Source organism: Dasypus novemcinctus, chromosome 6 (assembly GCF_030445035.2).
Source record: "Dasypus novemcinctus isolate mDasNov1 chromosome 6, mDasNov1.1.hap2, whole genome shotgun sequence".
In the NCBI taxonomy this organism is placed as follows: domain Eukaryota; kingdom Metazoa; phylum Chordata; class Mammalia; order Cingulata; family Dasypodidae; genus Dasypus; species Dasypus novemcinctus.
In genome coordinates, this window is record NC_080678.1 from 121,121,095 (window position 1) to 121,135,290 (window position 14,196).

Sequence of the window (14,196 nt, forward strand, 5' to 3'; positions counted from 1 at the left end):
GTTCCCTAGGGACTTTATCATTGGGTTCTCATGGGGAATTGATGAGTGGGGTAATCAATCAAAACAGCAAACAGCTGGAACCCCTCCCCTACCATTAGCAAAGGGGTGGAATATTTAACAGTTCAAAAAGCCATGCGGGGCTCTCACCTTTCTTGCCTCTAGACCCATTCCTGCCTTCTGTACAGTGCTCTCACCATTTTTCCTATGCTTTGTGGCCATGCAAGTAAACCTAGGGATTTATAACCTATAATAACCTATAATGGGGAATTGTAGTCTGTACATCAGCCATCTCTATCACTTTTCAGCCCCTTCCTCTCTACCTGGGACCCCTGATCTGTAATTTCCCCCATTTCTTTTCCCTTCCTACCCGAATAAACTACTGGCCTAACTCACCCAGTGTGCTCTTGAAATTCCTTTCTGCAGCATAGTCAAAGAACCTAAACAAAATCTGGTAACATAGCTATGTGATTGCATTTGTCTCTTTATAGAGTAGCTCAATGCATTAAAATTATTGTGTAAGTGAGAAAATCATCTTCCCCATTCTTCCAGATTCTATAAAGGTACAATTTTATTGTAAATATTTTTAGATTCTTTCCTTATCTTTTCCTTCTCTACCTAGAGATTTAGTGAATTATCTGATTGTAGAGTGTAGAGCTCTAGACATGAAAAGTTCAGCAGCTCCCATTCTATCCTCTTTTCTAGAGTCAACTTAAGTACACTTCCTAGTGGGCTTACCTTTCGCTGCTCTACATTTCCTAGATGTACCAGTCTCATTTGGAGAGGCATGAGATTGTGCAGCCCTGCCCAAGTATAGACTGATAAAAGTAAATTTGCCATTCTTGTTCTTAGATTTTTTAGATTTTTTAAATTTCTCCCCCCAATGTTTTCATTCGCTGTCTGCTGTCTGTGTCTGTTCATTTCATGCTTATTATGTTTTTTACTTTTCAGGAGGCACTGGGAACAGAAATTTGGACCTACCAAGTGGGAGGAAGGTGTCCAATGACTTGAGCCAATTCCTCTCCCACTTTTCGTTTCTCTCATTATGTTTCCTCCTAGAGTCTCTTCATTACGTCATTTCATTGCATCCTCTTGTTGCATCAGCTCACCATACCAGCACATTGTGCTAGCTTCCTGTCTTGCTAGTCCTCATTAGGAGATACTGGGGAACTGAACCTGGGACTTCCTATGTGGTAGGCAGGAAACTAACTACTTGAGCCACATCCACTTCCCACCATTCATTTTTTTTTGAGTGCTATGTATTTTAAAATATATTTTATTTATTATTATAAGATATAAAGATCACACAAAATGTTACATTAAAAAAATAGGTGATCCCCATATGACCCACTCCATAACACCCCACTTTTTCCCACATCAACAACTTCTTCATTAGTGTGGTGTATTCACTGAACTTGATGAACACATTTTGGAGAACTGCTACACAGCATGGATTATAGTTTACACTGTAATTTAGACTACACAGAAAAATTCTGGAAGAACAAAATTATGATATTTGAGAAGAGATTAAGTGTCATAACGGAGCATAAAATATATGTTTGATTATCAGAATCTTGAGAAAATTAATCCAAAGGAAAAATGTTAAAATTAATGGAATACATGTGAAAAATTACAGAATTAAGAAACATCTGGCCTACATAAATTTTATACTAGTGCTACTCAAATGGTCTGTGTATCTGAATCTATACTATAATAATTTGGTAGGTTATGGCAGGATATATTATGTCCTGCATCTGTCCTTTCAGTGTCATTCAGGACAACTCCAAATCCCAAAACTGCTCACATATCACACCTCTTTTTCCCTCTCCCTGCCTTCAGCAACTCCAGTGGCCACTGTCTCCACATCAATGATATAATTTCTTACATTGTTAGAATCATAATAAGTCTATAGTAGAACACCAGGAAGTTCACTCTAGTCCATATTTTATTCCCCAGTCCTAAGGACTCTGGATGGTGATGCCCACTCCACCTCTTAACTGAGAGCAGGTTTCAACCCCACATCTGCAATTCATCTTTAATAATTCCATTCCTCATGTAAGTATAAGGTCAATCCTTCAATCTAGTTTTTAGTGTGTGAGGTTTGCCTGTATCCTATCTTTTTAACTTTCCAATTCCAGTTAACCAAACCAAATTCTGAGTCGATTATTCCACTATTTAGCATATAGTTTAATTTTACTTTTTCAATACATATACAATAATTGTCTAACTGCACAGTTTAGAAGTGTTAGCATATTTTTCTTTGTAGGATTAGTTATCAGTATTGTTTGTTAACTTTTGGATTTCTTTTGTTTTGTTTTGCTAAGATTGATGTGATCTGTGTTTTCTGCTTTGGTCCTATTTGCATTTAAGAATTTTTATTCTTTTCAAATATTTTATTAAATTTGATTATTTATTTATACTGATATGCTTAAATTTGTCACTACTCAGCTTTATGATATATGGCTTATGTCCATCATAGCTCATTTTAATATTATTACCCTTTTCAGTTTTGAGAAAAGTCATGATTCTAGGAAGGTTGTCAAAATTAATTTTGCATTTTTTTGATTTATTGAAGTATATCACTCAAACATAAACATACTTATAGTAATAGTTGTGAACTTACAAAACAAACATGCATAACATCATACAGGGCTCTCATACTTCACCCTAACACCAATATCTTGAATTGTTCTGAAATATTTTTAACTAATGATTAAAGAGCATCGTCAAAATATTACTAAAAAAGCATCTTACATTTGGTGTATTTAATACACAACTCATCCTATTTTTATTATTTTTAATATCATTCGTATGTAAACATACATTAAAAAGTATAAAGTAAAAGTTGTGGACTAAGAAAGCAAAAATGCATAACATCATACCTGGGTGCCACACATCAACCCACCACCAACATCTTGCATTATTATGAAACATTTGTTTGAAATTATGAAAAAATATCATCAAAATCTTACTACTAACTATAGTCCTTAACATACATTTGGTGTATTTTTCCCCCAACCCACCCTATTATCATTTTAAAAATATATTTTTATGACAAGTTGTAAAACTACAAAACAATCATGCACATGTGCAGAATTCCCATACAACATCCCTCTATCAACTCACCACATCATAACAGAACATTTTATATAGATTATGAGATAATATCATCAGACTATTACTAGGTCCATAGAGTATATTTGGCACAATTTTTCCATATTCTCCCATTATCAACACAATACATCTTTGGAATAGATGCCTGAATATTACATTATTACTGTTAATCATAGACCATAGATCATAGCAATGTATATTTCCCATGCTTCTACACATTCACATCACTCTTCAATAGTGATGTACATCTGGTCTAGCTCACAAAGGACATTCTTGCATCTGTACCATCAGCCACAATTCTCATCCTTCTCTTGGTTAACTGTGCTATTCAGTCCCTAGACTATACTCTAGCTTTCTTTCAATTGGCATTTACATCCCTAGACTACCCTTTTCAGCCACATTCCCATTTATAAATGAGCTGTTACTATACTGTATTATTATCAACTATAAACATTTCCTACCTTTTACTGTAAAGTTAATTAAAACCTCTACATACATTAAACATCAGTAGTTCATCCCAGATCTCCTCTTATCATATTTAATATACACCACCTACCACTAGTTCTTGAAGATATTTTCCTTCATTTTCTTTTAGAAACTTTATATGGTTCTTGCTTTTGTATTTAGGTTTTTATTCCATTTTGTGTTAAGCTTTGAATAAGGTGTGAGATAGGGGTCCTCTTTCCTTCTTTTGGCTATGGGTATCCAGTTCTCCCAGAACCCTTTGTTGAATGGACTGTTCTGTCTGAGCTGGGTGGGTTTGACAGGTTTGTAAAATTCACTTAACCCTAGATGTGAGGATTTGTTTCTGAAACATCAATTCCATTCCATTGGTCTATGTGCTGTCTTTATGCCAGTACCAAGCTGTTTTTACCACTGTAGCTAGGTAATATGATTTAAAGCCTGGAAATGAGAGTACCGCCACTTTGCTTTTCCTTTTTAAGATATTTCTAACTGTTCAGAACCTCTTGCCTTTCCAAATAAATTTGATAATCATGCTTTCCATTCATTTAAAAAATAGTCATGGAATTTTTATTGGTATTGCATTGAATCTGTATATTACTTTGAGTAGAATTGACATCTTAATGATATGCAGTTTTCCAATCCGTGAGCAAGGAAAGGTCTTCCAATTACTCAGGTCCTTTAAAATTTCTGTTAACAAAGAGTTGCTATTTTCTGAATAGAAATGCTTTACATTGTTGGTTAAGTTTATTCCTAACTATATGGGTTTTATCTGTCTTTTTATTTTCACCACAATTTTGAAACTCTTACTTTTGCTCTATAAACTTCATTTCTAGACTCTCTTCCAAGCCTCTAGCTCCTGTCTTTTCCTTTCAGGCTGTAGCACTCCCTTTAGTATTTCCTGCAAAGCTGGTCTCCTGGTTACACACTCTCTCAGTTTCTCTCTATCTCTAAATATTCTAAACTCACCTTGATTTTGGAAAGACCAATCTTGTTGGATATAAGAATCTTGGCTGTTAGATTTTTCTCTTGCAGAATTTTTTATTTTATTTTATTTTATTTATTCATTATTTTTAAAAATATTACATTCAAAAAATATGAGGTCCCCATTTACCCCCACCGACCCCACCCCACCACTCCCCCACAGTAACACTCTCCCCCATCATCATGACACATCCATTGCATTTGCTGAGTACATCTCTGGGCATCGCTGCACCCCACGGCCTGTGGTCCACACCATAGACCACACTCTCCCACGTTCCATCCAATGGGACATGGGAGGACATACAATGTCTGGCAATTGTCCCTGCAGCACCACCTAGAACAATTCCAAGTCCCAAAAATACCTCCACATCTCATCTATTCCTCCCATTCCCCACACCCAGCAGCCACCATGGCCACTTTTTCCACACCAATGCCACATTTTCTCTATTATTAACCACAATAGTTCATGAATAGAAGATCATTAAGTCCACTCTAATCCTTACTGTATTCCTCCTTCCTGTGGACCTTGGCTTGGTTGTGTCCATTCCACATCTATGTCAAGAGGGGGCTTAGATTCCACATGGATACTGGATGCAACCCTCCTGCTTTCGTTGTAGGCACTCTAGGCTCCATGGTGTGGCGGTTGACATTCCTTAACTCCATGCTAGCTGAGTGGGGTAAGTTCAATAAATCAGAGTGTAGGAGGTGAAGTCTGTTGAGGCTCAGGGCCTGGCTATCATATTGTCAGTCCAGAGATTCAAATCCCCTAGATATATCTTAAACCCCAGCACCAACTACAATTCCAGTAAAGTAGCATGAAAGGCTTGTGAAAAGAGATCACATCTGAGTCCAGCTCCATCATGCAGAAACACCAGCTCCAAAGAAGGGCCAACTGACATGGCAGTGAACTCCATCTGCCATGACCATAGAACCTGTTTGTCTCTTTAGCCCTCAAAAGAACCAATACCTGAGGTTGTATCTACTTTATCTGTCTCTGAGACTCTGCCCAGGTGTGCATAAGGGCAATCCTTCTGACAACCTCCAGACACTTTTTTAGAGACTCATAGCCATATAAACTCATTTGTCCTTTCCATTTCCCCCTTACTTTAGGTCAAACAGCATTTTTAACTCCTGTTATTATATGGAGACAGGGATATTCTGCTGGTCCACGTTGAACCTTTAATTCAAGGTCATTTTCTAGTTACGTCATCAGCTGGTACTTGGAAGTGACCCCACGGTGCCAGGGACGCTCATCCCCAAGTGTCATGTCCCATGCTGGGGGGAAGGCATTGCATTTACATGCTGAGATTGGGTTCGAGACTGGCCACATTTGAGTAACACGGAGGCTGTCAGGAGGGAACACTTAGGCACAGTGTTGCTCTAGGCCTTGTTCTTATTTCAGGTGTATAGGCTCACAAGAATAGTCATTAGTATCAGGGGTCACTGTTGGACCCTCATTCCTTCCTGGTCCTTGCCGTTGCACCTGGGGGACTGCTGCTGCTCCCCTAGGGACCACGACAGAGCCCCCCCCCCCCAGCCAGGAACCCATTACCCCCCCAGCTGTTGTTTTTAATTGTTTCCACTATGAATATATCCAAACATTTCCATGCACCTTGGACACATGCCCTGTAGAACTCCATGTCAACCATATGTCCCCTCTCAATAACATCCCATACCAGTATTCCTCCGCTGCCATTGTTGAACCACTCTGTGATCTAAAACTTCCTGAAAAGTGAAGCCCAATATAATGGCAGGTTCCCTTAATAGTAAAATGGAATATAGCGATGAGTTTAAAGGTTAGATATAGAATACATATTGATTTGGAAAAATTCTACATCCTATCTTTTTCTTTTCATTTTTCCCTAATTATTGAGCTTCTCTTCACAAGAGCCTTAGATCACAGTAATTCATATATACAATATACAGTACTCCCACATATCCATTATAAAACCTTTTCCCTTCCACAGCAATAATCTTTTAACTTATTCATATCATATTTACTGAAACTGATGTTCAGATATTGAGACAATAGCTTTAAAACAAGGTAACATTTGTGTTTACATTGTGGTTTATACTTTAGGCTCTACAGTTTTCTAAATTTTTTAGTTATCCTATGTTTTACATTATGCTTTACATTATTAGTCTGCCATCCCCTATATGTTCTTGGTGTAATATTACATATTTTATATCCATCCTTGTGAAACACTTCTTCTGCCCTCACATTTACTTTGGTTCCATCTATTCAATATCAATTTCCCCCTCCCCTTGTGGCCCACAGTGACAGTCAATCTTCATTTCTTGAGGAGCCATGTTCAGAGATACTTGCAACAGTGTTGAGGGCTTGACTTGCTCAACTGCCCTAATGCCTGGGAGCCACCCTTTCTCTTGAGAGATACAGTTCCCTCTATTTGATGGCATTAGTCCTCCCCAGGTTGTGGGTCTACCTTCACTCTCATTATATGGGTCTTCCCAATGCTATAACCCACTTTGTCAAAATGAGCATTCAGATATTCCCTAGGAGTCTGTCCTGCATCAGATTATCCCCTTTGAGTATCTTAAACAGGTAACTTTCCTAATTATATTCTGAAAAGGTATTCTCAGCATTATACTCTCAACCAACACCTGACAATCTCCTATGTTCGTATGTTGCCCCACCCTCCCCCCAATTTCTTGGGCAATATTAGCCATCCGCCCATCCCTAGCCCCCCTCAAACCCACAAAGCCCTACCCAAAGGTAACTCTATGCCCCCATTTTATCCCTTCCTTGTACACATACTTACCTCCAGCTTATCATAGATTTCACCCATGTAGATGTCAGCTTACATCCTTCCTCTACCCCCCAATTTCCTGCAAGCCTATCTTTCAGTCTCTAGCTCTCTGAGGCAGCTTACTTATTTCATATCATTGAGGTCATGTAGTATTTGTCCTTCAATACCTGGGTTGCTTCACTCAACATAAGGTTCTCAAGATTCATCCATGTTATCACGTGTGTTTGTAGTGTATTTGTTCTTAAAGCCGAGTAGTATTGAATTGTATGTATATACCACATTTTATTGATCCACTCATCTGCTGATGGGCATTTGGGTCAATTCCAACTTTTGGTGATAGTGAACAATGCTGCTATGAACACGGGTGTGCATATATCGGTTTGTGTCCCTGCCTTCAGTTCTGCTGGGTATATACCCAGCAGTGGAATTGCTGGGTCATAAGGCAAATCTATGGTTAGTTTTTTGAAAAACCGCCAAACTGTCCTCTAGAATGGTTGGATCCTTCTGCCTTCCCAGCAGCACTGGATGAGTGTTTCCATTTCTTCACATCCTCTCCAGGATTTGTATTCTTCTGTTTTTTTCATAGCTGCCAATCTTATGGGAGTAAGATGGTATCTCATAGTTTTGATTTGCATTTCCCTGATAGCTAAAGATTTGTAGCATTTTTTTTATGTGCTTTTTAGCCATTTGCATTTCTTTTTTGGAGAAGTGTCTTGTAAATCTTTTCCCATTTTTTAAATGGGTTGTTTATCTTTTTATTTTCAAGATATAGGAGTTCTTTATATATGCAAGTTATAAGTCTCTTATCGGATATATGATTACCAAATATTTTCTCCCATTGTGTAGGTTCCCTTTTTACTTTCTTGACAAACTCCTTTGAGGTGCAGAAGGCTTTAATTTTGAGGAAGTCCCATTTATCTATTTGTTCTTTTACTGCTCGTGCTTTTGGTGTGATGTTCATGAAGCCATTTCCTATTATAAGTTCCTGTAGATGTTTCCCTACACTGCTTTCCAAGATCTTTATGGTCTTGGCTCTTATATTTAGGTCTTTGATCCATCTTGAGTTGATCTTTGTATAAGGTATGAGATGGTAATGCTCTTTCATTCTTCTACATATGGATATCCAGTTCTCCAGGCACCATTTTTTGAAATGGCCGTTGTCTCTCAGTTGAGAGGGTTTGGTGGCTTTATCGAATATTATATAGCTATATATACGAGGTTCTATATCAGAACTGTCAATTCGATTCCATTGGTCTGTGTGTCTCTCCTTATGCCAATACCATGCTGTTTTCACTACTGTAGCTTTGTAGTATATATTGAAGTCAGGTAGTATGATTCCTCCAATTTTGTTTTTCTTTTTCAATATGTGTTTGGCTATTCGGGGTCTCTTTCCTTTCCAAATAAATTTCATAGTTAGTTTTTCTAGTTCCTTAAAGAAGGCTGTGTTGATTTTTATTGGGATTGCATTGAATGTGTAGATCAGTTTTGGTAGGATAGACATCTTAATAATATTTAGTCTTCCTATCCACGAACAGGGAATATTCTTCCATTTATTTAGGTCTTCTTTGATTTCCTTGAACAGTCTTGTATAGTTCTCAGTGTATACATTTTTTACATCTTTAGTTAAATTTATTCCTAAGTATTTGATTTTTTATTTACTATTGTGAATGGTATTTGTTTCTTGATTTCCTCCTGAGTTTGCTCATTATTGGCGTAGAGAAATGCTACTGATTTTTGCGCATTGATCTTATAACCTGCGACTTTACTAAACTCATTTATGAGTTCTAGAAGCTTTGTTGTAGGCCTCTTAGGGTTCTATATATAGGATCATGTCCATCTGCAAATAATGAAATTGTGACTTCTTCCTTTCCAATTTGAATGCCTTTTATATCTGGTTCTTGCCTCAGTGCTTGAGCAATTACTTCTAAGACAATGTTAAATAGAAGGGGAGAGAGTGGGCATCCTTGTTTTGTTCCTAACTTTAGAGGGAAGGATTTTAGGATTTTTCCATTGTAAACGATGTTAGCTGTGGGTTTTTCATATATACTCTTTATCAAGTTCAAAAATTTTCCTTGTATTCCAATCTTTTGGAATGTTTTTATCAAGAAAGGGTGCTGTATTTTGTCAAATGCTTTTTCTGCATCTATAGATATAATCCTGTGATTTTTTTTCCTTCAATCTGTATATATGGTGTATTACATTGATTGATTTTCTTATGTTGAACCATCCTTGCATACCTGGAATGAATCCCACTTGGTCGAGGTGTATAATTCATTTAACGTGTTGTTGAATATGATTAGCAAGTTATTTTGTTAAGTATTTTTGCATCTATGTTCATTAGAGAAATTTGTCTGTAATTTTCCTTTCTTGTGGTGTCTTTGTTTGGCTTTGGTACTAGGGTAATGTTGGCATCATAGAATGAGTGAAGCTATGTTCCTTCTGTTTCGATTTTTTGGAAGAGTTTCAGCAGGATTGGTGTTAATTTTTTCTGGAATGTTTTGTAGAATTCACCTGTGAAGCCATCTGGCCCTGGGCTCTTCTTAGTTGGGAGGTTTTTAATGACTGCTTCTATCTCTTTACTTCTGACTGGTTTGTTGAGATCTTCAATTTCTTCTTTCATTAATATAGGCTGCCTATGTGTTTCTAGGAATTTGTCCATTTCCTCTGAATTGTCGTTTTTGTTGGACTATAGTTTTTCAAAGTATTCTCTTATGATAGTCGTTATTTCTGTGGAGTCAGTGGTGATACCTCCTTTCTCATTTCTTATTTCGTGTATTTGCATCTTCTCTCTTTTTTTCTCTCTAAAAAAACCTTTAGTCTGGCTAAAGGTTTGTCAATATTATTGATCTTCTTAAAAAACCAGCTCTTGCTCTTGTTTATCTTTTCAAGTGCTTTCTTATCTTCTGATTCATTTTTGTGCTCTTATCTTTGTTATTTCCTTCTTTCTTCTTCCTGTGGGATTACTTTGTTGTTTTTTTTCTAATTCCTCCAAATGTGCAGTTAATTCTTCAACTTTGCTCTTTCTTCTTTTTTGATGTATGAATTTATGGCTATAAATTTCTCTTTCAGTACTGCTTTTGCTGCATCCCATAAATTTTGGTATGTTGTGTTATCATTATCATTTGTTTCAAGGTAGTCATTGATTTCTTTTGAGATTTCCTCTTTGACCCACTGTTTTTCTACGAGTGTGCTGTTTAATTTCCATATCTTGGTGTGAAATCTGGGTCTCTGGTCCTGGCAGATTTCCAGCTTCAGTCCACTGTGGTCAGAGATATTATTTTGTATGATTTCGATCTTTCTGAATTCATTAAGCCTTTCTTTGTGGCCTAGCATATGGTCTATCTTGGAGAATGATCCATGCACACTTGAGAAACATGTATATCCTGCTGTGTTTGGGTGTAATGATCTGTATATGTCTATTAGAGCCACTCCTCTAATATACTGTTCATATATTTTGTTTCTTTAGTAATTCTCTTTTGAGATTATCTTCCCAGAGTTGATAGTGGTGTATTAAAGGCCCCCACTATAATTGTAGGTGCATCTATTCTTTCACATAGTTTTTCCAGCATTTGCCTCACGTATTTAGAGGCACCCTTGTTAGGAGCATAAATATTTATGATTGTTCATTCTTCTTGAGAGATTGGCCTTTCACTAATATGTAGTATCCTTCTATATCTCTCACAATTGTTTCGCATTTAAAGTCTATTTTGTCTGATAGTAATATAGCTACTCCTGCCTTTTTTTGGTTATTGTTTGCTTGTAAGATTGTTTTCCAACCATTCACTTTCAGCCTCCATGAATCTCTGGGTCTAAGATGTGTCTCTTGTACACAGCATATAGATGGGTCATATTTTCTTATCCAATGTCCCATTCTGAATCTTTGACAGGTGAGTTTAATCCACTGACATTCAGTGTTCTTACTTTCAAGGAATTATTTATGTTAGCCATATTTTGATTGGACTTGTGTTTGTCATATTTTGTTTGTTTGTTTTTTCATTCTCTTTTTGTCTTTTTTGTTGCTCTTACACTCTCCTCCAACTGTGCCTGTCCTGTTGTTTCCTTTCTTCCTACAGAACTCCCTTTAGAATTTCTTAAAGGGGAGGTTTCTTGTTGGCATACTCTTTCAATTTCTGTTTATCTGTGAATATTTTGAACTCTCGATCATTTTTGAATGCTAGTTTAGCTGGATAGAGTATTCTTGGTTGGAAATTTTTTTCTTTTAGTACCTTGACTATATCATACCACTACCTTCTTGCCTCCACGGTTTCAGATGAGAAATCAGCACTTAATCTTATGGAGATTCCCTTGTATTTGATGGTTTTCTTTTCTCTTGCTGCTTTTAGAATTTTCTCTTTGTCTTGAGTGTTGGATAATTTGACAAGTATATGTCTTGGGGTGGGCCTGTTGGGGTTTATGATGTTTGGGGCTCATTGTGCTTCTTGGATATGTACATCTGTCCCTTTCAGTAGATTTGGGAAGTTTTCAGCCATTAATTCCTGCTGGAACACTCCTTCTGACCCCTTTCCCTTCTCTTCTCCTTCTGGGATGCCTATAATACCTATGTTTGTGCATTTTGCATTGTCATTCAGGTCCCTAAGTCCTACCTGGATTTTTTTCTATCTTTTTATCGATCAATTCTACTATCTCTTTGATTTCCAATGTACTGTCTTCCACATGGCTAATTCTTTGCTCTGCCTCTTCTAATCTGCTGTTATTTGCTGCGAGTGTATTTTTGATTTCTTGAACTGTGGTGTTCATTCCCATCATATCTGTTATCTTTTTGCATATGTCTGCAATTTCCCCTCCAAGTGTTTTCTTCATATTTTTAACCACTTCCTTTACTTCATTAAATTTGTCTGTGATATATGTTCTGAGATCTTTTTTTTTTTTTTTTTTTTTTTTTTTTTTTTTTTTTATTGACTTTGTAATAATATTACATTAAAAATATATATGTGAGGTCCCATTCAACCCCACCCCCCCACCCCCCCCTCTCCCCACCCCCCCAACAACACTTGTTCCCATCATCATGACACATCCATTGGATTTGGTAAGTACATCTTTGGGCACCTCTGCACCTCATATACATTGGTTCACATCATGGCCCATACTCTCCTCTATTCCATCATGTAGGCCCTGTGAGGATTTACAATGTCCGGTGATTACCTCTGAAGCACCATCCAGGGCAGCTCCATGTCCCGAAGACGCCTCCACCTCTCATCTCTTCCTGCCTTTCCCCATACCCTTTGTCCATTATGTCCACTTTTCCCAATCCAATGCCACCTCTTCTATGTGGACACTGGATTGGTTGTGTCCATTGCACCTTTATGTCAAGAGGAGGCTCAGATTCCACCTGGATGCTGGATGCAATCCTCCCATTTTCAGTTGTAATCACTCTAGGCTCCATGGTGTGGTGGTTGTCCTTCACCTCCATCTTAGCTGAGTGTGGTAAGTCCAATAAATCAGATTGTAGGTGCTGGAGTCTGTTGAGGCTCAGGATCTGGCTATCACATTGTCAGTCCAGAGATTCAAATCCCCTAAATATATCTTAAACCCCAACATTAACTGCACCTCCAGCACATTAGCATGAAAGTCTTATGAAGGGAGATCCCATCTGAGTCCAGATTCATCACACATAAACACCATTTCCAAAGAGGGGCCATCTGCCCTGGTAGTTAACCCCATCGGCCATGACCATAACTCCCATGGGTCTGTTCTGAGATCTTTAATTACTTGTGCGAAGTTTTGCTCCCCTTCCTGGTTTTAAGTTTGTTCATTGGATTCAGCCATGTTTTCCTGGTCACTGGTTTGGTTTGTAGATTTTTGTTGCTGGTCTGGTCATCATTTTATCTTGACAGGTTTAATCAGTTCCTTAGCTTCTTTGTCTAGTCTTGGGGATTAATTAGCTGTTGTTTTTGTGTAAATGTTATATCTTCTCTTTGTCACTTTGTTCTTCTTATTCTAATTTCTTATTGCTCGTTGAGTTCACTTTGAAGGAAAGTATTAGGGCCAGGGAAAGGCAGTTGTGTAAGAAAGGAAAATGTGTAAAGTAGTATTGGTAATAAATGTTAACAGAGTAACAATATGAGATCTGGGAGGATGGATATTAGATTCATGTAAGTTGTATAGAGTTATAGCAGTAAGTCGAGTACCTATAATGAGGTAGTTGAATGAATACGGGAGGAATATGGTCTGAATCAAAAAGCTAGTGTTTTCATGAGAGAGGGAAAGAGAAAAGAAAGGCAATGGTTTCAAGAGTGGATAAAAGACAGAAAACAAAACAAAGGTATTAGAAATTAAGACTTAGACAATTTGGGGATCAAAGAAAGGGAGGTGGAATATAGGAGAAACAGTAGATGATGGAGGATATCAAGATGTAGGGGAAAGGGGACAGTGTTGGTAGCCAAAATCAATTCACACAGAAATGAGGCAACGGAGGATGAGGAAACCCAGCAAATGTGAGGTGTTCCCTGCAGCACCTATTGTATAATTAAGATAAAATAAAATAAGAAGAAAATGAGGTACAAGAGAAAAGAGAGAGAAAAAAAAGAGAGAAGAGAAAAAGAAAGAAAAAAGGGGGGATGGGTAAAGAAAAGGGAGGGGAACAAGTAAGGAAAAGAAAAGAAGATATAGAACACCCACAACAGCAACAACAAAAATCCCCTAAATAAATGAAAAAAAAAATACCTTGGGGGATACAATGGGAGAAAAGACTAGGAAATAATGCAATATTAGCATCGAGGACAATAAAAAATAAAAAATTAAAATTAAAATAAAAAAATGCCAACATTGAGGTCTAGGACATTCAAGGACCTCAGATGGACCTCAGGGCGTGATGGATTCAGGGATGGAAAGTCTTTGATATTGCAGACTC